The sequence below is a fragment of the Mytilus galloprovincialis genome, chromosome 14 (assembly GCF_965363235.1).
Source record: "Mytilus galloprovincialis chromosome 14, xbMytGall1.hap1.1, whole genome shotgun sequence".
NCBI lineage: Eukaryota > Metazoa > Mollusca > Bivalvia > Mytilida > Mytilidae > Mytilus > Mytilus galloprovincialis.
Window position 1 is genome coordinate 26,754,808 of NC_134851.1, and position 24,687 is coordinate 26,779,494.

Sequence of the window (24,687 nt, forward strand, 5' to 3'; positions counted from 1 at the left end):
GAAATAGCAAAAATTTCAAAAATTTCAAAATGCTCCAAAATTGATGAAACTTTACGACAATGTGAATAGACATCTGTAGATGCTGTCTTTGAATTTGGAATTTTCAAAATGGCTGCCGCTCACCTGGCAATAGGGGAAGGGTGCCATCCGCTATTGCTTGCAATCGCAAATCTAGTTATTATTATTTTTATTCTTCCACACTTTTTTGTCCATTCTTTTTCTCGGAATTGGCTTGAACAATATTGATGGAACTATACCATAATGTAGACCACCACATTCTATAGTGCAGTGGGGTATGGCACCATCAAGATGGCTGCCGTTGCCATGGGAACGAAACAAATGTGAAAAAATCCTGTTTTTTGTTTTGGTGAACTGTTTTGATATGCTTGAACTCAGAACCATTATATTTTGATACAATGTAGGTGCCGGCCATATACAGGTGTTGGATGATTTTGGCACTCATTGGAACTACTATGTTGCCATGGAAACTATACCAAAAATTTCAAAAATATCAAAACGCTCCAAACTTCATGAAACTTCACAGTAACGGTGAGCAACATTGGAAGATGAGGAATTTGGCGTTGGAATTTCCAAAATATCTGTTGTTACCATGGAAACAATGCAAAAAGGTCAAAAATTAAAAAAAAAATAAAAATGCTGTAAACTGAATGAAACTTTACAAGAGTGGCCACTGGCATAAGCAAAGTTTACATTTGAAGTTGGAATTTTGAAAATGGCCGCCGTAACCATGGAAACAGCAAAAATATTAAAAACTTCAAAATGCTCCAAACTTAATGAAACTTAACAAATATGATAATTTAAACGTGTAGATGCACACTTTGACTTTGGAATTTTCTAGATTGCTGCTGCTCGCCTGGCAATGTGGGAAGGGTGCCATCCGCTATTGCTTGCAATGGCAAATCTAGTTATGGCACCCTCAACGGAGTTGGGGTGACATATTGTTATTCTACGTTTCTTTTTTTTTCTTATTTTTCTTCCACACATTTTGTCCGCGCGAGTTCTTGGAATCCTATTGACCAATGTTGATGGAACTCTACTATAATGAGGACCACCATCTGAAGTTGTGCACCTTGCTATGGAATGGTAAAAAATGGCCGCCTTTTCCATGGAAACAGCACAAATGCGAAAAAAATCAAAGTGGTCCAAACTGGAAGAAATTCCACAGGAATGTTAACTGGCATGTCCTGATTTCCAGTTTGACTTTGGAATTTTCAAAATGGCTGCCGTTACCATGGAAACAGCTAAAATATCAAAAGTTCTAACTCTTTCGTTATAAGATCCAACAGAATGAAACTTTATGAAAATGTTCTCCAGTATGCCAAGATGTCAAGACAATATTATGATAGTTCAAAATGGCCGCCGTTGTCATGGAAACTGGGGCCAAGTTTTGCATTGACCCTATGGAAAAATGCATAAAATCAGCATTTACACAGAGAGTAGTGCACCAAAATAAATGAAACTGTATTGATATATAACATGACATGTGACAATGAGATGTCTGCTTTTAGAATTTTGGAATTATCTACTGTAACCATGGTTGCAGAACAAATGTTCAAAATGTCCAAAAAAAATTAAGTGCTGCAAACTGGATGACACTTTACAGGAATAGTGACCGACATGTGCGGAGTTGCATTTTGAAGTTGGAATTTCCAAAATGGCCGCCGTAACCATGGAAACAGCAAAATTGTCAACAATTTCAAAATGCTCCAAACTGAATGAAATTTTGCAAAAATGATAACTTGCAGGTGTAGATGCACTCTTTAACTTTGGAATTTCCAAAATGGCTGCCGCTCGCCTGGCAATGGGGGGACGAGGGTGCCATCCGTTATTGCTAGCAATTACAAATCTAGTTATGGCACCCTCAACGGAGTTGGGGTGACATATTGTTATTCTACGTTTCTTTTTTTCTTATTATTTTTATTCTTCCACACATTTTGTCCACGCTATTTCTCGGAATTGAATGGACCAATGTTGATGGAATTATACCACAATGTGGAACACCATGTGAAGTTGTGCAGCAGACTTTGGCATGTGCAAGATGGCCGCCGTTACCATGGAAACAGAACAAATGTAAAAAATATTTTTTTGGTTTTTGGTGAATAATTTGAATATTCCTGAACTGAAAATCATCAAATTTTTATATATTGTTGGTGTTCACCATATACAGGTTTGAGATGATTTTGAGAATCTTTGGAACTACTATATTGCCATGGAAACTAAATATGTTTAGCATTAAACCCTATAGGGAAAAACTTAAAGTAGTATTTAAACTCTTAATATGGTATATCCAACCATTGAAACTTTAATGGTATGTTCCTTATCATGTGCCAATGTGGTAGGTGTCTTTGGAAATTTGGAAATGGTCACCGTTACCATGGAAACAGCAGAAATGTCCAAAAATTTCAAATTGCTCCAAACTTTCTGAAAATTGACAGACATGTTAAGTGGCACATCAAGAGTTGGTATTCGACTTTGGAATTTTTCAAAATGGCCGCCGTTTCCATGGAAACAACACAAAATTCAAAAAATTCAAAATGCTATAAAATTGATGAAATTTTACAACAATGTTGATACACATCTGTAGATGCGCTCTTTGACTTTGGAAATTTCAAAATGGCTGCCGCTCGCCTGGCAATGGGGGACGAGGGTGCCATCCGTTATTGCTAGCAATTACAAATCTAGTTATGGCACCCTCAACGGAGTTGGGGTGACATATTGTTATTCTACGTTTCTTTTTTTTTCTTTTTATGGCACCCTCAACGGAGTTGGGGTGACATATTGTTATTGTTCGTTTCTTTTTTTCATATTATTATTATATTTATTCTTCCACACTTTTTTGTCCATTCTATTTCTCGGAATTGGCTTGAACAATATTGATGGAACTATACCATAATGTAGACCACCACATTCTATAGTGCAGTGGGGTATGGCACCATCAAGATGGCTGCCGTTGCCATGGAAACGAAACAAATGTGAAAAATTTCTGTTTTTTGTTTTGGTGAACTGTTTGAATATGCTTAAACTCAGAATCATCATATTTTAATACAATAAAGGTGCCCACTAAATACAGGTGTTGGATGATTTTGGCACTCATTGGACCTACTATGTTGCCATGGAAACTAAATCAAAAATTTCAAAAATATCAAAATGCTCCAAACTTTATAAAACTTCACAGTTACGATGAGCAACATTGGAAGATGTGGAATTTGGCGTTGGAATTTATAAAATATCTGTAGATACCATGGAAACAATGAAAAAAGGTCAAAACTTTGAATTTTCACAGAACATTCCAGAACATCAATGTTAAATGTAATCTTGAGACATTAAATGGTATATGATGGTATATATGATAATGGAGGGAAAAAATTGCAGCGGGGGTTTGACTTTGGAATATCCAAAATGGCCGCCGTTACCATGGGAACAGCAAAAATTTCAAAAATTTCAAAGTTTTCCAAACTTAATGAAACTTTACAAAATTGACAATTGGCATGAGTAGATGCACTCTATGATTTTGGAATTTTCAAAATGGCTTCCGCTCGCCTGGCAATAGGGGAAGGGTGCCATCCGCTATTGCTTGCAATGGCAAATCTAGTTATGTCACCCTGACGGAGGTCGGGTGACATATTGTTATTGTACGATTCTTTTTTTTATTCTTATTATTATTATTCCACACATTTTGTCCATACTATTTCTTGGAATCGTATGGACCAATTGTAATGGAACTATTCCAGAATATTAATGACCATTGTCAGAAGTGCAGTCGAGGTTGGCACTTCCAGGATGTCTACTGTTACCATGGAAACAGAAAAAGAGTGAAAAAATGAAGTTTTAGTTTTTAGTGAATAATTTAACTATAACAAAACATTTAATCATCATATTTTTATACAATGTAGCTGTCCTCTATATACATGATGTGGATGATTTTGAGATTCATTGGAACTACCATGTTGCCATAGGAACTGATCAAAAATATCAAAAATTTGGAAATTCTTTAAAAATATATAAAACTTTTACAGAAATGCTGCCTGGCAAATCTAGATGTTGCATTCAACTTTGGAATTTCCAAAATGGCTGCCGTTACCATGGAAACAAGGCAAAAACATCAAAATGAGAAAATGTGATGGAACATTCCAGAACATTAGTGTTGTACAGCTATTAAATGTTATATGATTGTAAAATATTATGGGGAGTACAATATGAAGCAGAAGTATGACTTTGGAATTTTCAAAATGGCCGCCGTTGCCATAGAAAAAGTAAAAACAACAAAATTTTAAAAATGCTTTAAACTTTCTAAAAATTGATGCATTGTAAAGTAAATTAGTTAATTTAATGTTAACATTTCGAAATGGCTGCCGCTTAGTGGCAATTGGTGGACCAGGGTGACATCCGCTATTGCTTGCAATGGCAATTCTAGTTTTTATTATTTTTCTTCCACTATTTTTGTCCGGAGCAGTTCTCAGAATAGAATGGACCAAAGTTGATGGAACTATGGTATACTGTTGACCACAATGCGAAGTTGTCCCTCTGACTTTGGAATGGTCAAGATGGCCACCGTTACCATGGAAACAGCAAAAATGCGAAAAACATCAAAGTGTTCCAAAGTAGAAAAAACTTCACAGGAATGGTAACTGGCATGTGCTGATTTACAGTTTGACTTCGGAATTTTCAAAATGGCCGCCGTTACCATGGAAACTGCAAAAATGTCAAAAATTTCAAAAAGCTCAAAAATTTATGAAACTTTAAATAAAAATGTTAATTTGCAAGTGTAGATGCACTCTTTGACTAAGGAATTTTCAAAATGGATGCCGTTACCCTGGCAATGGGGGAAGGGTGCCATCCGTTATTGCTAGCAATGACAAATCTAGTTTTTATTATTCTTCTTCAACACTTTTTGTCCACGCAGTTTCTCGGAATTGTATGGACCTATGTTGATGGAACTATACCATAATGTGGACCAGCATATGAAGTTGTGCACCTGACTTTGGAATGGTCAAGATGGCTGCCGTTTCCATGGAAACTGCAAAAATCCGAAAATATTCAAAGTGTTCCAAACTGGAAGAAACTCCACAGGAATGGTAACTGGCATGAGATGATTTGCAGTTTGACTTCGGAATTTCCAAAATGGCTGCCGTTACCATGGAAACAGCTCAAATATCAAAAATTCTAACTCTTTCATTATAACATCCAGCTGGATGAAACTTTATGAAAATGTGACCCAGTATGCCAAGATGTCAAAACAATATTTGGATAGTTCAAAATGGCCGCCGTTGTCATGGAAACTAGGGCCAAGTTTTGCATTGACCCTATGGAAAAATGCATAAAATCAGCATTTTCTCAGAGAATAGTGCAGCAAAGTAAATGAAACTGTATTGATATATAACATGACATGTAGCAATGAGATGTCTGCTTTTAGAATTTTGGAATTATCTACTGTAACCATGGTTGCAGCACAAATGTTCAAAATTTCAAAAAAAAATAAAGTGCTGCAAACCGGATGAAACTTTACAGAAATAGTGGCTGACATGTGCAGAGTTGCATTTTGAAGTTGGAATTTCCAAAATGGCCGCCGTAACCATGGAAACAGCAAAATTGTAAAAATTTTCAAAATGCTACAAAACTAATGAAATTTTACAAAAATGATGTCTTGCATGTGTAGATGCACTCTTTGACTTTGGAATTTTCAAAATGGCTGCCGCTCGCCTGGCAATGGGGGGACAAGGGTGCCATCCGTTATTGCTAGCAATTACAAATCTAGTTCTAGTTATGTCACCCTGACGGAGGTCGGGTGACATATTGTTATTGTACGATTCTTTTTTTTATTATTATTATTCCACACTTTTTTGTCCAGACTATTTCTTGGAAACGTATGGACAAATTGTAATGGAACTATACCAGAATGTTAATAACCATTGTCCGAAGTGCAGTCGAGATTGGCACTTCCAGGATGTCTGCTGTTACCATGGAAACAGAAAAAGAGTGAAAAAATTAGTTTTTGGTGAATAATTTGACTATGACAAAACATTTAATCATCATATTTTTATACAATGTAGCTGTCCTCTATATACACGCTGTGGATGTTTTTGAGATCCATTGGAACTACGATGTTCCCATAGAAACTGATCAAAAATATCAAAAATTTGAAAATTCTTTAAAAATATATTAAACTTTTACAGAAATGTTGCCTGGCAAATCTAGATGTGGCATTCAACTTTGGAATTTCCAAAATAGCTGCCGTTACCATGGAAACAAGGCAAAACATCAAAATGAGAAAATGTGATGGAACATTCCAGAACATTAGTGTTGTACAGCTATTAAATTTTATATGATTGTAAAATATTATGGGGAGTACAATATGAAGCAGAAGTATGACTTTGGAATTTAAAAAATGGCCGCCGTTGCCATAGAAACAGTAAAAACATCAAAATTTTAAAAATCTCTAAACTTTCTAAAAATTTGCAAACTGATGCATTGTAAAGTAAATTAGTTAATTTAATGTTAAAATTTCGAAATGGCTGCCGCTTAGTGGCAATTGGTGGACCAGGGTGACATCCGCTATTGCTTGCAATGGCAATTCTAGTTATTATTATTTTTCTTGCAACAAATTTTGTCCAGGCGATTTCTCCAAAGTTAAAGTACCAAAGTTGATAGAACTTAACTATATTAAGGACCCCCATGCGCAGAGTTGCAGGAAGCATGGAATGGTTCAAGATGGCTGCCGTTACCATGAAAACGGAACAAACGTGAAAAAAAAACAGTTTTTGTTTTTGGTGAACTGTTTGGATATGCCTTAACTCAGAATCATTATATTTTAACACAATGGAGGTGCCCACTATATACAGGTGTTGGGTGATTTTGGCACTTATTGGAACTACTATGTTGCCATGGAAACTACACCAAAAATTTCAAAAATATCAAAATGCTCAAAACTTCATGAAACTTCACAGTAACGATGAGCAACATCGGAAGATGTGGCATTTGGAGTTAGAATTTCCAAAATATATGTTGTTACCATGGAAACAATGCAAAAAGGTCAAAATTTTCAAAAAAAAATAAAAATGCTGCAAACTGGAGGAAACTTTACAGGAATGGTCACTGGCATAAGCAGAGTTGACTTTTGAAGTTGGAATTTTCAAAATGGCCGCCGTAACCATGGAAACAGCAAAAATTTCAAAAATTTCAAAATTCTCCCATCTTAATGAAACTTTTCAAAAATGATAATTTGCATGTGTAGATGCACTCTTTGACTTTGGAATTTTTAAAATGGCTGCCACTCACCTGGCAATGGGGGAAGGGTGTCATCCGCTATTGCTCGCAATGGCAAATCTAGTTATGGCACCCTCAACGGAGTTGGGGTGACGTATTGTTATTCTACGTTTCTTTTTTTTCTTATTATTATGTCACCCGATCGACAATGTCGGGTGACATATTGCTTTTCCTCTGTTTCTTTGTTATTATTATGTCACCCGATCGACAATGTCGGGTGACATATTGCTTTTCCTCTGTTTCTTTTTCCGTATTATTATTATTATTTTTCTTCCACCTAATTTTGTCCGGCAGTTTTTTTGGAGCCTAAGGAACCAATCTGAATGATGGTGCACTATAACAAGGAACCCTGACTTTCCAGTTGCAGTGCAACTTTGGAACTAAAAAATGGCTGCCATCACCATGGAAACGGGAAAATGGTGAAGAAATATTATTTTAGAGTTCGGCCAATTATTTGAGAATGGTTATGCTTAAAATCTTTAGATTTTGATACAATGTAGGTGCCCACTATACACTGGTTTTGGGATGATTTTGGCAATCATTGGAACTGCTATGTTGCCATGGATACTACACCAAAAATTTCCAAAATATGGAAATGCTCCAAATTTAATGAAACTTCACAGTAACGATGAGCAACTTTGGTTGATGTGGAATTTGGCGTTGGAATTTCGAAAATGTCTGCCGTTACCATGGAAACAAGTCAAAAATGGTCAAAATGGTCCAAAAACACCTAAAAGTGGCATTTACTTTGTTAAAAGGGTAGGTCAAATCCATTGAAACTCTGATGGTATGTTCCCTACCATGTACCAATGTGGTATCTGCCATTAGAAATTTGGAATGGTCTGTGTAACCATAGAAACCAGCCAAAATGTCAAAAATTTCAAAAATTTCAAAATGCTCAAAAAGTGATGAAACTTACTATGATTGTTCACTGTCAAGTCTGCATGAGACTTTTGAAGTTGGAATTTCCAAAATGGCTACCGTTGCCATGGAAACTGGAAAATGTCAAATATTTTCAAAATGCTCCAAACTTAATGAAACTTTATATTGTTGTAAACTGGCATGTATAGATGAGACTTTTGACTTCGGAATTTTCCAAATGGCTGCCGTTGCCATGGAAACAGCAAAAATGTCATGTTTTTAAAAATGATCTAAATGTACTGAAAATTTACAGAAAAATGTATAGCCATGCAAATATGTGCATTCACTGTTAAAAGTTTTTGAAATGGCTGCCGCTTAGTGGCAATGGGGGGAAGGGTGACATCCGCTATAGCTTGCAATGGCAAATCTAGTTATTATTCTTATTCTTCCAATGATTTTTGTCCGGCAGATTTTTTGGAGGCAATGGAACCAATCTTAGTGATAGTCCACTATAATGAGAAACACAAAATTTCGGTTTGCATTAGGTCATAGAACAATTAAAAATGGCTGCCGTTACCATGGAAACGGAACAAATGTGAAAAATTCCACTTTTTGGTTTTGGGGAATTATTTGAAGATGCTTTAACTTAGAATCATTATATTTTGATACAATGTAGGTGCCCACTATATACTTCTTTTGGATGATTTTTGGCATTCATTGGAACTACTATGTTGCCATGGATACTACACCAAAAATTTCCAAAATATCAAAATGCTCCAAATTTAATGAAACTTCACAGGAATGATGAGCAACATTGGAAGATGTGCAACTTGGCGTTGGAATTTCGAAAATGTCTTGTGTTGCCATGGAAACAAGGCAAAAATTGGCAAAACGCTTTAAAAAACCTATAAAAGTGGCATTTACTTCCTTAAAATGGTAGGTCAAATCCATTGAAACTCTGATGGTATGTTCCCTCCCATGTACCAATGTGGTATCTGCCATTAGAAATTGGGAATGGTCTGTGTTACCATAGAAACCAGCCAAAATGTCAAAAATTTCAAAAATTTCAAAATGCTCAAAAAGTAATGAAACTTAATATGATTGTTGACTGTCAAGTCTGCATGAGACTTTTGGAGTTGGAATTTCCAAAATGGCCACCGTTGCCATGGAAACTGCAGAAATGTTAAATATTTTCAAAATGCTCCAAACTTAATGAAACTTAATATTATTGTCAACTGGCATGTATAGATGAGACTTTTGACTTTGGAATTTTCAAAATGGCTGCCGTTGCCATGGAAACAGCAGAAATGTGAAACTTTTGACAATGGTCTTATTGTACTGAAAATTTACAAAAAGATATATCGCGATTCATAGATCTGCATTCACTGTTAAGTTGTTTTGAAATGGCTGGCGCTTAGAGGCAATGATGGGAAGGGTGACATCCGCTATTGCTTGCAATGGCAATTCTAGTTATGGCACCCTCAACGGAGTTGGGGTGACATATTGTTATTCTACGTTTCTTTTTTTTCTTATTATGGCACCCTCAACGGAGTTGGGGTGACATATTGTTATTGTTCGTTTCTTTTTTTCTTATTATATTTATTCTTCCACACTTTTTTGTCCATGCTATTTCTCGGAATTGGCTTGAACAATATTGATGAATCTATGCCATAATGTAGTCCACTATATGAAATTGTGCAAACGGGGTATGGCATTATCAAGATGGCTGACGTTGCCATGGAAACGAAACAAATGTGAAAAAAATCCAGGTTTTTGATTTGGTGTACTTTTTGGATACTATTTAACTCAGAATCATTATATTTTAATACAATGTAGGTGCCCACTATATACAGGTGTTGGATGATTTTGGCACTCATTGGAACTACTATGTTGCCATGGAAACTACTCCAAAAAATTCAAAAATCTCAAAATGTTCCAAACTTAATGAAACTTCACAGTAACGATGAGCAACATTGGAAGATGTGGAATTTGGCGTTGGAATTTCCAAAATCGCTGTTGTTACCATGGAAACAATGCAAAAAGGTCAAAACTTTGAATTTTCACAGAACATTCTAGAACATCAATGTTTAATTTATTCTAGAGACATTAAATGGTATATGATTGTTTATGATTATGGAGGGAAAAAATTGCAGCGGGGGTTTGAGTTTGGAATATTCAAAATGGCCGCCGTTACCATGGAAACAGCAAAAATACAAAAAAACTTCAAAATGCTTCAAATTTATTGAAACTTATTACAAATGTTGCTCAGCTAATGTAGACTTGACTTTTGAGTTTGGAATTTCCAAAATGGCCGCCGTTACCATGGCTACCGCTCACCTGGCAATAGGGGAAGGGTGCCATCCGCTATTGCTTGCAATCGCAAATCTAGTTTTTCTTATTCTTCTTCCACACATTTTGTCCGTCGTGTTTCTCGGAATCGTATGGACCAATGTTGATGGAACTTTACTATAATGAGGACCCCCATGTAAAGTTGTGCACCTTGGTATGGAATGGTTAAAAATGGCCGCCGTTTCCATGGAAACAGCAAAAATGCGAAAAAAATCAAAGTGTTCCAAACTGGAAGAAACTCCACAGGAATGGTAACTGACATGTGCTGATTTCCAATTTGACTTTGGAATTTTCAAAATGGCTGCCGTTATAATGGAAACAGCTAAAATATCAAAAATTCTAACTCTTTCGTTATAACACTCAGCTGGATGAAACTTTATAAAAATGTTACCCGATAGGCTAAGATGTCAAAACAATATTTTGATGATCCAAAATGGCCGCCGTTGTCATGGAAACTGGGGCCAAGTTTTGCATTGACCCTATGGAAAAATGCATAAAATCTGCATTTTCTCAGAGAGTATTGCAACAAAGTAAATGAAACTGCATTGATATATAACATGACATGTGGCAATGAGATGTCTGCTTTTAGAATTTTGGAATTATCTACTGTAACCATGGTTGCAGGACAAATGTTCCAAATTTCCAAAAAAAATCAAAATGCTGCAAACTTGATGAAACTTTACAGAAATGGTCACTGGCATCAGCAGAGTTGACTTTTGAAGTTGGAATTTTCAAAATGGCTGCCGTAACCATGGAAACAGCAAAATGTTTAAAATATCAAAATGCTCCAAACTTAACGAAACTTTACAAAAATGATAATTTGCATGTGTAGTTTCATTCTTTGACTTTAGAAATGTTTCAAAATGGCTGCCGCTCGCCTGGCAATGGGGGGACGATGGTGCCATCCGTTATTGCTAGCAATTACAAATCTAGTTATGGCACCCTCAACGGAGTTGGGGTGACGTATTGTTATTCTACGTTTCTTTTTTTTCTTATTATTATTATTATTATTTTTCTTGCAACACTTTTTGTCCAGGTGATTTCTCGAAATCCAATGGACCAATGTTGATGGAACTCTATTATAGTGAGGACCCCCATGTCAAGTTGTGCACGAAGCATGGAATGGTTCAAGATGGCTGCCGTTTCCATGGAAACGGAACAAATGTGGAAAAATCCAGTTTTTTGTTTTGGTGAACTGTTTGGATATGCTTTAACTCACAATCAATTTATTTTTATACAATGTAGGTGCCCACTATATACAGGTGTTGGATGATTTTGGAACTCATTGGAACTACTATGTTACCATGGATACTACACCAAAAATTTCAAAAATCTCAAAATACTCCAAACTTCATGAAACTTCACAGTAACGATGAGCAACATTGGAAGATGTGGTATTGGGAGTTGGAATTTCCAAAATATCTGTAGTTACCATGGAAACAATGCTAAAAGGTCAAAAATTTCAAAAAAAAAATAAAAATGCTGCAAACTGTATGAAACTTTACAGAAATGGTCACTGGCATGCGCAGAGTTGACTTTTGAAGTTGGAATTTTTAAAATGGTCGCCGTAACCATGGAAACAGCAAAAATTAAAAAAATAAAAAAATGCTCCAAACGAGATGAAAGTTTACAACAATGTTAAAAAACATGTGTTAAAGCGCTCTTTGACTTTGAAATTTTCAAAATGGCTGCCACTCGCCTGGCAATGGGGGAAGGGTGCCATCCGCTATTGCTAGCAATGGCAAATCTAGTTATTATTATTTCTCTTGCAACAAATTTTGTCCAGGTGATTTCTCGAAATCCAATGGACCAATGTTGATGGAACTCTACTATAGTAAGGACCCCCAGGTGCAGAGTTGCAGGAAGCATGGAATGGTTCAAGATGGCTACCGTTACCATGGAAACAGAACAAATGTGAAAAAATCCAGTTTTTTGTTTTGGTGAACTGTTTGGATATGCTTTATCTCAGAATCATTATATTTTAATACAATGTAGGTGCCCACTATATACAGGTGTTGGATGATTTTGGTGATCATTGGAACTACTATGTTGCCATGGAAACTACACCAAAAATTTCGAAATTCTCAAAATGCTCCAAACTTCAGGAAACTTCACAGTAACGATGAGCAACATTGGAAGATGTGGAATTTGGCGTTGGAATTTCAAAAATATCTGTTGTTACCTTGGAAACAATGCAAAAAGGTCAAAACTTTGAATTTTCACAGAACATTCCAGAACATCAATGTTATATTTAGTCTAGAGACATTAAATGGTATATTATTATGGAGGGCAAAAAATGCAGCATGGGTTTGACTTTGGAATATTCAAAATGGCCGCCGTTACCATGGAAACAGCAAAAATATGAAAAACTTCAAAATGCTTCAAATTTAAGGAAACTTATAACAAAATGTTGCCTAGCTTATGTAGACTTGACTTTTGAGTTTGGAATTTTCTTAATGGCCGCCGCTCACCTGGCATTATGGGAAGGGTGCCATCCGTTATTGCTAGCAATTACAAATCTAGTTATTTTTATTATTCTTCCACACATTTTGTCCATCGTGTTTCTAAGAATTGAGTGATCCAATGTTGTTGGAACTATAACATAATGAGGACCCCCATTTGAAGTTGTGCACCTTGCTATGGAATGGCAAAAGATGGCCGCCGTTTCCATGGAAACAGCACAAATGCGTAAAAAATCAAAGTGTTCCAAACTGGAAGAAACTCCACAGGAATGTTAACTGGCATGTGCTGATTTCCAAATTGACTTTGGAATTTCCAAAATGGCTGCCGTTACCATGGAAACAGCTAAAATATCAAAAAATCTAACTCTTTCGTTATAACATCCAACTGGATGAAACTTTATGAAAATGTTCTCCAGTATGCCAAGATGTCAAGACAACATTTGGACTGTTCAAAATGGCCGCCGTTGTCATGGAAACTTGGGCCAAGTTTTGCATTGACCCTATGGAAAAATGCAGAAAATCAGCATTTTTTCAGAGAGTAGTGCACCAAAGTAAATGAAACTGTATTGATATATAACATGACATGTGGCAAAGAGATGTACGCTTTTAGAATTTTGGAATTATCTACTGTAACCATGGTTGCAGCACAAATGTTCAAAATTTCAAAAAAAATCAAAATGCTGCAAACTGGATGAAACTTTACAGGAATAGTAACTGACATGTGCGGAGTTGCATTTTGAAGTTGGAATTTCCAAAATGGCTGCCGTAACCATGGAAACAGCAAAATTGTCCAAACTTTCAAAATGCTCCAAACTTAATGAAATTTTACAAAAATGATAACTTGCATGTGTAGATGCACTCTTTGACTTTGAAATTTTCAAAATGGCTGCCGCTCGCCTGGCAATGGGGGTACGAGGGTGCCATCCGTTATTGCTAGCAATTACAAATCTAGTTATTTTTATTTTTCTTCCACGCTTTTTGTCCAGGCCATATCTTGGCACTGTATGATGGAATGGTCATGGAACTATATTATAATGTTACCCAGCATATGAAGTTTTGCAAACAGGGTATGGCATCATCAAGATGGCTGCTGTTGCCATGGAAACTGATAAAATGTGAAAAAAAATGCAAATTCTAAATCTTTCATTATAACACCTAGCTGGATGAAACTTTATGGTAATGTTCCTTGGTATGTCTAGATGTTGTGACAATATTAGGAAATTCCAAAATGGCCGCCATTGTCATGGAAACAGGGCGAAAGTTTAACATTGGCCCTATGGGAAAACACATTGAAGCTGCAATTCCTGCAACAATAAAAGATCAAACCTTCTACAACTTCATGGATATGTAACATGGCATGTCCCAAAGTGGCACCTGTCTTTGGAATTTTGGAAATGATACCCGTAACCATGGAAATAGCAAAAATTTCAAAAATTTCAAAATGCTCAAAAATTGATGAAACTTTACAAAAATGTTAATAAACATCTGTAGATGAGCTCTTTGACTTCTGAATTTTCAAAATGGCTGCCGCTCACCTGGCAATGGGGGAAGGGTGCCATCCGCTATTGCTTGCAATGGCAAATCTAGTTCTAGTTATGGCACCCTCAACGGAGTTGGGGTGACGTATTGTTATTCTACGTTTCTTTTTTTTTCTTATTATTATTATTATTATTTTTCTTGCAACACATTTTGTCCAGGTGATTTCTCAAAATCCAATGGACCAATGTTGATGGAACTCCACTATAGTGAGGACCCCCATGTCAAGTTGTGCACGAAGCATGGAATGGTTTAAGATGGGTGCCGTTACCATGGAAACGGAACAAATGTGGAAAAATCCAGTTTTTTGTTTTGGTGAACTGTTTGGATATGCTTTATCTCAGAATCATTATATTTTAATACAATGTTGGTGCCCACTATATACAGGTGTTGGATGATTTTGGTGATCATTGGAACTACTTTGTTGCCATGGAAACTACACCAAAAATTTCGAAATTCTCAAAATGCTCCAAACTTCAGGAAACTTCACAGTAACGATGAGCAACATTGGAAGATGTGGAATTTGGCGTTGGAATTTCCTAAATATCTGTTGTTACCTTGGAAACAATGCAAAAAGGTCAAAACTTTGAATTTTCACAGAACATTCCAGAACATCAATGTTAAATTTATTCTAGAGACATTAAATGGTATATGTTTATGGAGGGCAAAAAATTGCAGCGGGGGTTTGACTTTGGAATATTCAAAATGGCCGCCGTTACCATGGAAACAGCAAAAATATGAAAAACTTCAAAATGCTTCAAATTTAAGGAAACTTATAACAAATGTTGCCTAGCTTATGTAGACTTGACTTTTGAGTTTGGAATTTTCAAAATGGCCGCCGTTACCATGGAAACAGCAAAATTATCCAAAATTTCAAAATGCTTCAAACTTAATGAAACTTTGCAAAAATGTTACGAGACATCTGTAGATGCACTATTTGACTTTGGAATTTTCAAAATGGCTGCCGCTCACCTGGCAATGGGGGAAGGGTGCCATCCGTTATTGCTAGCAATTACAAATCTAGTTATTATTATTCTTCCACCTATTTTGTCCGGCAGTTTTCTCGGAGCCAATGGAACCAATCTTAATGATAGTTAACTATAATGAGGAACACAAAATTCCGGGTTGCAGTAGGTCTTAAGACCATAAAAATGGCTGCCGTTACCATGGAAACGGAACAATTGTGAAAAATTCCAGTTTTTGGTTTTAATGAATTATTTGGCGTTGCTTTAACTTAGAATCATTATATTTTGATACAATGTAGGTGCCGGGCATATACTGGTTTTGGATGATTTTGGCAATCATTGGAACTATCATGTTGCCATGGAAACTACACCAAAAATTTCCAAAATATCAAAATGCTCCAAATTTAATAAAACTCCACAGTAACGATGAGCAACATTGGTAGATGTGGAATTTGGCGTTGGAATTTCAAAAATGTCTGCCGTTTCCATGGAAACAATGCAAAAATGGTGATAATGCCTCAAAAACCTTAAAGTGGCATTTACTTTCTTAAAATGGTAGGTCAAATCCATTGAAACTTTGATGGTATGTTCCCTCCCATGTACCAATGTGGTATCTGCCATTAGAAATTTGGAATGGTATCTGTTACCATAGAAACCAGCCAAAATGTCAAAAATTTCAAAAATTTCAAAATGCTCAAAAGGTAATGAAACTTAATATCATTGTTGACTGTCAAGTCTGCATGAGACTTTTGGAGTTGGAATTTCCAAAATGGCCACCGTTGCCATGGAAACTGCAGAAATGTCAATATTTTCAAAATGCTCCAAACTTAATGAAACTTAATATTATTGTCAACTGGCATGTATAAATGAGACTTTTGACTTTGGAATTTTCAAAATGGCTGCCGTTGCCATGGAAACAGAAGAAATGTGAAACTTTTGACAATGCTCTTATTGTACTTAAAATTTACAGAAAGATATATCGCAATTCATAGATCTGCATTCACTGTTAAGTTGTCTTGAAATGGCTACCGCTTAGTGGCAATGGGGGAAGGGTGACATCCGCTATTGCTTGCAATGGCAATTCTAGTTATGGCACCCTCAACGGAGTTGGGGTGACATATTGTTATTGTTCGTTTCTTTTTTTCATATTATTATTATTATTTTTATTCTTCCACACTTTTTTGTCCATTCTATTTCTCAGAATTGGCTTGAACAATATTGATGGAACTATACCATAATGTAGACCACCACATTCTATAGTGCAGTGGGGTATGGCACCATCAAGATGGCTGCCGTTGCCATGGAAACGAAACAAATGTGAAAAAATCCTGTTTTTTGTTTTGATGAACTGTTTTGATATGCTTAAACTCAGAAACATTATATTTTGATACAATATAGGTGCCGGCCATATACAGGTGTTGGATGATTTTGGCACTCATTGGAACTGCTATGTTGCCATGGAAACTACACCAAAAATTTCAAAAATATCAAAATGCTCCAAACTTCATAAAACTTCACAGTAACGATGAGCAACATTGGAAGATGTGGAATTTGGCGTTGGAATTTCCAAAATATCTGTTGTTACCTTGGAAACAATGCAAAAAGGTCAAAACTTTGAATTTTCACAGAACATTCCAAAACATCAATGTTAAATTTATTCTAGAGACATTAAATGGTATATCATTATGGAGGGCAAAAATTGCAGCGGGGGTTTGACTTTGGAATATTCAAAATGGCCGCCGTTACCATGAGAACAGCAAAATTATGAAAAACTTCCAAATGCTTTAAATTTAATGAAACTTATAACAAATGTTGCCTAGCTTATGTAGACTTAACTTTTGAGTTTCGAATTTTCAAAATGGCCGCCGTTGCCATGGAAACAGCAAAAATTTTCTGAATGGCTGCCGCTGGCCTGGCAATAGGGAAAGGGTGCCATCCGCTATTGCTTGCAATGGCAAATCTAGTTATTTTTATATTTATTCTTCCACACTTTTTTGTCCATACTATTTCTCAGAATTGGCTTTAACAATATTGATGGAACTATACCATAATGTTGACCACCACATTCTATAGTGCAGTGAGGTATGGCATCATCAAGATGGCTGCCGTTGCCATGGAAACGAAACAAATGTAAAAAATTTCTGTTTTTTGTTTTGGTGAACTGTTTGAATATGCTTACATTCAGAATCATCATATTTTAATACAATGTAGGTGCCCACTATATACAGGTGTTGGATGATTTTTTGCACACATTGGACCTACTATGTTGCCATGGAAACTACATTAAAAATTTCCAAAATATCAAAATGCTCAAAACTTAATGAAACTTCACAGTAACGATGAGCAACATTGGAAGATGTGGAATTTGGCGTTGGAATTTCCAAAATATCTGTTGTTACCATGAAAACAATGCAAAAAGGTCAAAACCTTGAATTTTCACAGAACATTCCAGAACATCAATGTTGAATTTATTCTAGAGACATTAAATGGTATATGATGGTATATATGATTATGGAGGGAAAAAATTGCAGCGGGGGTTTGACTTTGGAATATTCAAAATGGCCGCCGTTACCATGGGAACAGCAAAATTATGAAAAAATTTCAAAATGCTTTAAATTTAATGAAACTTATAACAAATTTTCCCTAGCTTATGTAGACTTAACTTTTGAGTTTCGAATTTCAAAATGGCCGCCGTTGCCATGGAAACAGCAAAACATTTCTGAATGGCTGCCGCTGGCCTGGCAATGGGGAAAGGGTGCCATCCGCTATTGCTTGCAATGGCAAATCTAGTTATTATTATTTTTCTTGCAACAAATTTTGTCCAGGTGATTTCTCGAAATCCAATGGACCAATGTTGATGGAACTCTACTATAGTAAGGACCCCCAGGTGCAGAGTTGCAGGAAGCATGGAATGGTTCAAGATGGCTACCGTTACCATGGAAACAGAACAAATGTGAAAAAATCCAGTTTTTTGTTTTGGTGAACTGTTTGGATATGCTTTATCTCAGAATCATTATATTTTAATACAATGTAGGTGCCCACAATATACAGGTCTTGGATGATTTCGGTGATCATTGGAACTACTATGTTGCCATGGAAACTACACCAAATATTTCGAAATTCTCGAAATGCTCCAAACTTCAGGAAACTTCACAGTAACGATGAGCAACATTGGGAGATGTGGAATTTGGCGTTGGAATTTCCAAAATATCTGTTGTTACCTTGGAAACAATGCAAAAAGGTCAAAACTTTGAATTTTTCACAGAACATTCCAGAACATCAATGTTAAATTTAGTCTAGAGACATTAAATGGCATATAATTATGGAGGGCAAAAAATGCAGCATGGGTTTGACTTTGGAATATTCAAAATGGCCGCCGTTACCATGGAAACAGCAAAAATATGAAAAACTTCAAAATGCTTCAAATTTAAGGAAACTGATAACAAATGTTGCCTAGCTTATGTAGACTTGACTTTTGAGTTTGGAATTTTCTAAATGGCCGCCGCTCACCTGGCAATAGGGGAAGGGTGCCATCCGTTATTGCTAGCAATTACAAATCTAGTTATTATTCTTATTCTTCCAATGATTTTTGTCCGGCAGATTTTTTTAAGTCAATGGAACCAATCTTAGTGATAGTCAACTATAATGAGGAACATAAAATTTCGGGTTGCAGTAGGTCTTAAGACCATTAAAAATGGCTGCCGTTACCATGGAAACGGAACAAATGTGAAAAATTCCACTTTTTGGTTTTGGGGAACTATTTGGAGATGCTTTAACTTAGAATCATTATATTTTGATACAATGTAGGTGCCCACTATATACTTGTTTTGGATGATTATTGGCATTCATTGGAACTACTATGTTGCCATGGATACCACACCAAAAATTTCCAAAATATCAAAATGCTCCAAATTTAATGAAACTTCTCAGTAATGATGAGCAACATTGGAAGATGTGCAATTTGGCGTTAGAATTTCGCAAATGTCTTGTGTTACCATGGAAACAAGGCAAAAATGGTCAAAATGCTTTAAAAAACCTTTAAAAGTGGCGTTTACTTCCTTAAAATGGTAGGTCAAATCCATTGAAACTCTGATGGTATGTTCCCTCCCATGTACCAATGAAGTATCTGCCATTAGAAATTTGGTATGATCTGTGTTACCATAGAAACCAGCCAAAATGTCAAAAATTTCAAAAATTTCAAAATGCTCCAAAATTGATGAAACTTAATATATTTGTTGACCGTCAAGTCTTCATGAGACTTTTGAAGTTGGAATTTCCAAAATGGCCACCGTTGCCATGGAAACTGCAGAAATGTCAAATATTTTCAAAATGCTTCAAACTTAATGAAACTTAATATTATTGTTAACTGGCATGTATAGATGAGACTTTTGACATCGGAATTTTCAAAATGGCTGCCGTTGCCATGGAAACAGCAGAAATGTGAAACTTTTGACAATGCTCAAAATGTACTGAAAATTTACAGAAAGATATATCGCAATGCGTTGAACTGCATTCACTGTTAAATTGTTATCAAATGGCTGCCGCTTAGTGGCAATAGGGGAAGGGTGACATCCGCTATTGCTTGCAATGGCAATTCTAGTTATGGCACCCTCAACGGAGTTGGGGTGACATATTGTTATTGTTCGTTTCTTTTTTTCATATTATTATTATTATTATTATTTTTATTCTTCCACACTTTTTTGTCCATTCTATTTCTCGGAATTGGCTTGAACAATATTGATGGAACTATACCATAATGTAGACCACCACATTCTATAGTGCAGTGGGGTATGGCACCATCAAGATGGCTGCCGTTGCCATGGAAACGAAACAAATGTGAAAAATTTCTGTTTTTTGTTTTGGTGAACTGTTTGAATATGCTTAAACTCAGAATCATCATATTTTAATACAATGAAGGTGCCCACTATATACAGGTGTTGGTTGATTTTGGCACTCATTGGACCTACTATGTTGCCATGGAAACTACTCCAAAAATTTCAAAAATCTCAAAATGTTCCAAACTTAATGAAACTTCACAGTAACGATGAGCAACATTGGAAGATGTGGAATTTGGCGTTGGAATTTCCAAAAATAGCTGTTGTTACCATGGAAACAATGCAAAAAGGTCAAAACTTTGAATTTTCACAGAACATTCCAGAACATCAATGTTAAATTTATTCTAGAGACATGAAATGGTATATGATTATGGAGGGACAAAATTGCAGCGGGGGTTTGACTTTGGAATATTCAAAATGGCCGCCGTTACCATGGAAACAGCAGAAATGTTCAAAATTTCCAAATGCTCCAAACTTAATGAAACTTTACAAAAATGATGATTTGCATGTGTAGAAGCACTTTTTTTACTTTTACAAATTTTCCAAATGGATGCCGCTCGTCTGGCAATGTGGAAAGGGTGCCATCCGCTATTGCTTGCAATGGCAAATCTAGTTATTATGTCACCCGATCGACAATGTCGGGTGACATATTGCTTTTCCTCTGTTTCTTTTTCTGTATTATTATTATTATACTTCCACCTATTTTGTCCGGCAGGTTTTTTGGAGTGAAATGGAACCAATCTTAATGATAGTTCACTATAAGGTGGAACACAAAATTTCGGGTTGCAGGTGGGTCTAAGACCATAAAAAATGGCTGCCGTTTCCATGGAAACGGAACAATTGTGAAAAATTCCAGTTTTTGGTTTCGGTGAATAATTTGGAGATGCTTAAACTCAGAATCATCATATTTTAATACAATGTAGGTGCCAGCCATATACTGGTTTTGGATGATTTTGGCAACCATTGGAACTACTATGTTGCCATGGAAACTGCACCAAAAATTTCAAAAATATCAAAATGCTCCAAATGTTTTGAAACTTTATAGTAACGATGAGCAACATTGGTAGATGTGCAATTTTGCGTTGGAATTTCCAAAATGGCTGCCGTTACCATGGAAACAAGTCAAAAATGGTCAAAATGCTTCAAAAACCTTAAAGTGGCATTTACTTTCTTAAAAGGGTAGGTCAAATCCATTGAAACTTTGATGGTATGTTCCCTCCCATGTACCAATGTGGTATCTGCCATTAGAAATTTGGAATGGTCTGTGTAATCATAGAAACCAGCCAAAATGTCAAAAATTTCAAAAATTTCAAAATGCTCAAAAATTAATGAAACTAAATATGATTGTTGACTGTCAAGTCTGCATCAGACTTTTGGAGTTGGAATTTCCAAAATGGCCACCGTTGCCATGGAAACTGCAGAAATGTCAAATATTTTCAAAATGCTCCAAACTTAATGAAACTTAATATTATTGTTAACTGGCATGTATAGATGAGACTTTTGACTTCGGAATTTTCAAAATGGCTGCCGTTGCCATGGAAACAGCAAAAATGTGAAAAATTTCAAAATGCTCCAAATTTTCTGAAAATTTACACAAAGATGTATAGCCATGTATATTTGTGCATTCACTGTTAAACATATTTTTAAATGGCTGCCGCTTAGTGGCAATAGGGGGAAGGGTGACATCCGCTATTGCTTGCAATGGCAAATCTAGTTATTTTTATTCTTCCACACTTTTTTGTCCATTCTATTTCTCGGAATTGGCTTGAACAATATTGATGGAACTATACCATAATGTAGACCACCACATTCTATAGTGCAGTGGGGTATGGCACTATCAAGATGGCTGCCGTTGCCATGGAAACGAAACAAATGTGAAAAATTCCTGTTTTTTGTTTTGGTGAACTGTTTTGATATGCTTAAACTCAGAACCATTATATTTTGATACAATGTAGGTGCCGGCCATATACAGGTGTTGGATGATTTTGGCACTCATTGGAACTACTATGTTGCCATGGAAACTATACCAAAAATTTCAAAAATATCAAAATGCTCCAAACTTCATGAAACTTCACAGTAACGATGAGCAACATTGGAAGATGTGGAATTTGGCGTTGGAATTTCCAAAATATCTGTTGTTACCATGGAAACAATGCAAAAAGGTCAAAAATTTCAAAAAAAATAAAAATGCTGTAAACTGGATGAAACTTTACAGGAATGGTCACTGGCATAAGCAAAGTTGACATTTGAAGTTGGAATTTTGAAAATGGCCGCCGTAACCATGGAAACAGCAAAAATGTCAAAAACTTTAAAATGCTCCAAACTTAATGAAACTTAACAAATATGATAATTTGAATGTGTAGATGCACACTTTGACTTTGGAATTTTCTAGATTGCTGCCGCTCGCCTGGCAATGTGGGAAGGGTGCCATCCGCTATTGCTTGCAATGGCAAATCTAGTTATTATTCTTATTCTTCTCTTTCTGACCCCTTAAACTGTCCTACCATTTTTTTGGAAGCAGTAGAGGATGGAAACTTTATATTTTTTCTGGGTATGGGTCTGCATCATGGGGGTTGCAGAACCCAATGTCAGTGATACCAGGGTGTCATCTTGGCATAATTAGGGGGGCTCAAAGATGGGTGGGGTCATTTTTTTTTTACATTTCTTAAATTTTCTACTGTATGTAGAGTAGATGGAATAATGATTACTTCTATGAATATTAAGAGACACATGTCAGCTTCAACATGGAACTTTTTTTTTCAGTAGGGGGTCTCCTGGCATAATTTTAGGGGGGTGAATTTTCATGGAACATTCCAGAACATCAAAGTTAAATTTATTCTAGACACATTTAATGGTATATGATGGTTTATAATTATGGAGAGAACAATTTGCAGCAGCAGTGTGTCTCTGGAATATTCAAAATGGCCGCCGTTACCATGGAAACAGCAAAAATATGAAAAACTTCAAAATGCTTCAAATTTAATAAAACTTATAACTAATGTTGACTAACTTGTGTAGAATTGACTTTTGATTTTGGAATTTTCAAAATGGCCGCCGTTACCATGGAAACAGCAAAAGTAGCTAAAAATTCAAAATGCTTCAAATTTAATGAAACTTATAACAAATGTTGCCTAACTGATGTAGACTTGACTTTTGAATTTGGAATTTTCAAAATGGCCGCCGTTGCCATGGAAACAGCAAAAATGTAAAAAAAAAATGATCATATTGAATAAAACTTTACACACACATTATTTGGCATCAATGATACCGCAGAACAATGATGTGGGGTCCGTTTTGGTGACTTTTGTGTTAGCATCCTAACACAGGATTACTTGTTATGGCACCCTCAACGGAGTTGGGGTGACGTATTGTTATTCTACGTTTCTTTTTTTTCTTATTATTATTATGGCACTCTAAACGGAGTTTGGGTGACATATTGTTATTCTACGTTTCTTTTTGTTTTTTTTATTTTTATTATTATTTTTCTTCCACACATTTTTGTCCAGTCTGGAACTCTCATGTGAATGGACTCAAGAAGATGGAACTATACCATAATGTTAACCACCAGATGAAGATTTGCTTTTTGGGGTTGGCACTTTCAAGATGGCTGCCGTTACCATGGAAACGGAACAAATGTGAAAAAATCCAGTTTTTTGTTTTCGTGAATTATTTGGAAACTATATAACTCAGAATCATTATATTTTAATACAATGTAGGTGCCCACTATATACAGGTGTTGGATGATTTTGGCACTCATTGGAACTACTATGTTGCCATGGAAACTACTCCAAAAAATTCAAAAATCTCAAAATGTTCCAAACTTAATGAAACTTCTCAGTTACGATGAGCAACATTGGAAGATGTGGAATTGGCGTTGGAATTTCCAAAATCGCTGTTGTTACCATGGAAACAATGCAAAAAGGTCAAAACTTTGAATTTTCACAGAACATTCTAGAACATTAATGTTTAATTTATTCTAGAGACATAAAATGGTATATGATTGTGGAGGGAAAATATTGCAGCGGGGGTTTGACTTTGGAATATTCAAAATGGCCGCCGTTACCATGGAAACAGCAAAAATACAAAAAAACTTCAAAATGCTTCAAATTTATTGAAACTTATAACAAATGTTGCTCAGCTAATGTAGACTTGACTTTTGATTTTGGAATTTCCAAAATGGCCGCCGTTACCATGGCTAACGCTCATCTGGCAATAGGGGAAGGGTGCCATCCGCTATTGCTTGCAATCGCAAATCTAGTTATTATTATTTTTATTCTTCCACACATTTTGTCCATACTATTTCTCAGAATTGGTCAGACCAATGTTGATGGAACTATACCATAATATGAACCGCCATGTTAAGTTGTGCAAGAGACATTGGAATGGTAAAAAATG